The sequence below is a fragment of the Hibiscus syriacus genome, unplaced genomic scaffold, assembly GCF_006381635.1.
Source record: "Hibiscus syriacus cultivar Baekdansim isolate YM2019G1 unplaced genomic scaffold, ASM638163v2 tig00111398_pilon, whole genome shotgun sequence".
In the NCBI taxonomy this organism is placed as follows: Eukaryota; Viridiplantae; Streptophyta; class Magnoliopsida; order Malvales; family Malvaceae; genus Hibiscus; species Hibiscus syriacus.
Window position 1 is genome coordinate 223566 of NW_024063081.1, and position 3784 is coordinate 227349.

Consider the following 3784-nt stretch of genomic DNA (forward strand, 5'->3'; position numbering starts at 1 on the left):
TTACATATCACCTTCCACCATTGAACAGGGTTAATATAAACCAGTCGAACTCGAATCAAGCTCATGCATTATTATATTTGGCAGCCGACTTGATTTGAAAATTTAAAGTAGAGTTTGACTCAATTTAAAAATTCATAGTTTAAAATTGCAAGAATAATTTAAATTCGAAATCAAAATTGAAACTCCACGTGACCTCTAAACTTGTGAACTTAACATTATCAAGCTCTCAAACTTAAAACAAAAATTAAAATTCGACTCATACTTGAATTCAAAATATTATCATATTTAATTCAATTAAAATTCAAACGTGAACTTAAATTTGAGTTTAAACCTAAATATTAAATATACAAAAACTTTATATTATATTTTTAAAAAAAAATAAACAACATATAATTATTAATAATATTATTAATTTACCTATAAGGTTGGTTCAAGTGATAAATAACTTGATATAATTTAAGTAAAATTTTGAGTTTGAGTCCTTATGTATACAAAAAATCCCTACTGAAAGACCCACCAAAGTAAGGTATGCGACTGGGTCGGTTCAAATTAGTCAAGACAAGCCTTAAAATTAAAAGGACAATAAAAAAATTAATATTAGTAATTTGATTTAAAAAATTGAAAATTGAAAATTTTGAAATTGTTCACAAATTTTTTAATTCAAGTAGAAAGTAATAGTTTGAGTCAAATTCAAATTCGAATAAAATTTATCTAATTCAAATGTTGATAAATTTTGATAATTTTAACTTAAATAATTCATAATCTGTTCTGATTAGGACCTACAATTAAATAACAATTTCAGCACCATAAGATAAATAATACACCACTCTGTATACATTACTTGCTATAATAATGCAACTGTGAAATGAAAAAAGAATTATTTGGCATAGGAGAGAGGAATTTTACATGAATAAGATTTGGGAGATGGTTTCTTCTTCATCTGTAAAATTAACTTTTAAAAATTAAATTACAAAATACCAATAATCCCAATCCCACTTACCCCTCTATCCATCCATCTTCCAAAAAGAAAAACGAAAAAACAAATTCAATATAACGGAGCACGTTGTGGAGTCTTCTTTCTCCGGTTCATCAAACTTCCCGAAACCTCAGATACTGTCGGAGGGTTGTCGGACGACAAGCTTTTAAGTTACTCCGTTTCTTTCTCACGATCTCTGTGGTGGCAGTGGAATTCAGCGAGACCTCGCCGTAGGCCGCAGACCCGGAAGATGTCTTGATCGAACCGTCTGGTTCGAGGACCGAGTCCGGTGTCACAAACCCATCCTCCGATCCCGCCTCGGGTAAAGGTAAGAAATTGCACTCGAACAGGAACTTGGAAACCCCATCTTCTGTTCCTAACAGATAATTAACCTGCTCCGAATATAATAATGGACAATAATTATGGAGTTTGGGAGAAATGAAATAAGAAATATGAAAAAAAAGATGGAACCTTGCAGGAGAGAGAGCAAAAGATAAGGGTCTTGCAGGCATCTGTCGCAGGTGCTGCAGAAGTTGCCGGAGCCTCTGAACTGTCTCGTTTGTGGCCTTTGGTTTATAATATCACTTTTGCGCTATTCGTTATGTATGACTAAGCACATAAAAGGAGAAGCAGTGAGCATCATTGAACGATAACAAAAGCAGACCCATTTCTTTCATAATTCAATCTTTTTTTTCTGGAAAAAAATAATCTCTTTTTTGTTGAATATCGACACTGTTATTTTATACGTTGGTTAAGTTAAGTAGACAGTAGATGATTGATAATCAAGCTGAAGGAAGAAGAAATGATTGCATAATTTGAATTTTAAAGCAAAGACTTTTCATGCAGAGAGAGAGAGCCATGAAAAGAAAGTTTTTATTTTTGAAAGGGAGATGCTTTTTAATATCAGAATTATGACTTACTTGGACAAAAGCACAGTCCATTAATCTTGTTGCATCATCCAACCTTAAAACATCATGATACACATACCTTCTTATCTGGAAAAAAATGACAAAAGGAGTTGGAAGGAAGAAGAAGAAGAAGAAAAGAAAAAGGAAATAAAAAATGGTAAATTTTTGTTTACCTGTAAAAGCCTGTGAGAACTGTGAGGGGACAAGCAGTTAGGGCAAATACTGATACAACAATCCAAGCAATAGATATTCTTCTCGTTTTCTTTGCATCTTCATGAATTATGCAAGCATTGAAGAACTTCTCACTCAGAAGAACTTGAAGCCAACGAGGTAGATGTGAAGAAAACAACTGTTTTGTTTAAACAAAAAAACCCTAATTCAATTAGCTATTTTAATATGTAACAAATAAAACCAAGAAACAAAATAAAGAAAAGTTACAATTACCATGATTTTCTCGCTTGAATTTGAAGAAGGAGAAAGAGCTTATGAAGAAAATGGACTCACCATTATTGCAGCAAGCAGAGAGAGAGCAAGAAAAGAAACGGCGTCTGGCAACTGCTACTATGTGGGCTGGCCTCATTTAAAGAGCTGCACTGCTTTTCTTTTGTACGTCATTGTATAGTGTAAAGCAAGATTATTTGCAAAGAAAAAAAATGAATATTTTAATTACAGGCGGGCTTCGAAAATGGGACGCCAGGACTAGAATGAATAGGCTGAGATTTTTTAATAAAGAAAACTCAAGATGATTTCTTTTTTGTTATTATATTACTGTTTGCTAAAAGCCCATGTCCCCAAAACCCTAAAAACCAAACTATTTGGTTCTTTGTGGATGGTTGTGCTCCACTCTTTCCTGTGCTAAGTGCAAAATGACAGAGAGCAGAAGCACCAACTTTTCTCAGTTCTCGGTTGGAAAACGGTGGAAAAAAAGGGTCCAAGTGGCATTATGGGGTTTTAGAAAGTGACCCAAATCTTCATTTCATGGCATTTTCCGTTTCTATTATGCACGAATTTTAATCTTATGACCAAAACCCTGTTCATGCAGGTCATGATATGAATAGTGCTTTTGACAAAGATATTGGTGGCATAGCTGAAATAAAAGAGAGAATTTTTGCCTGGGGATATGCTTCCAATCCAGCAATCAAGTAGTTTTCGTTACATAAGTCTCTACTCCTACTGTTCCATGAAAAGCACTGAATTCATTGTCAATATGGACCTAACGACTATCTGAAAACTTAATAAAAGCACATTACTTGCAATTAGGACGGTAAATGAACTAGTCGAGCTCAGTATTATTTTTTAAAATGATTTAAAAGGTGCTTAAAAAGTATTTTAAAAACTATTTTTGAAAAATATAATTTAAAATTTAATTATTTGAGATTATTGTTAAAAATTGATTTTAAATAATTAAAATATTCTTTTTTTGATATTATGTTGTAAATTGAAAATATAGTATTTTTCTACGGCAAAAGCTAAAATTTTGAGCTTAAGTTGAAAATCATTTTCCAACTATAATTTTAAATCTATTTTTAGGTTTTCTTTTTTCGTTAATACAAAAACAAACAGAACTAGCTCATTGAGCTTTGGTCCCTTGCAACTAAGGCAACCACTTCACTTTAAATTTTATGGTGAAGAAACACTCCACCCGGCATCCCCTAGCCATTGCGGCAAGCTTATCCGCCACCATATTAGCTTCTCTTTTAATGTGATAAACAGTCGAATCTCATTCTCTATTCAGTAGCTCGCATATCGGTATGACAATGGTTGCTATTAACCCTTCAGCCGGTCCATTAAGAATGTTCACCGCCATCGCACAATCGGTCTCCACTATTAATTCTAATACCCAACTTCAAAGCATGGACCAAAGTATCATGAATCACACAAAGTTCCGTATTCAACACCG

General features: G+C 33.1%; 1 pseudogene; it reads right to left on the minus strand.

Annotated features, from left to right (window-relative positions):
- Nucleotides 1–992: 992 nt before the first annotated feature.
- LOC120161059 lies at nt 993–2239 on the minus strand (annotated as a pseudogene).
- Between the last annotated feature and the right edge of the window lie 1545 nt (nt 2240–3784).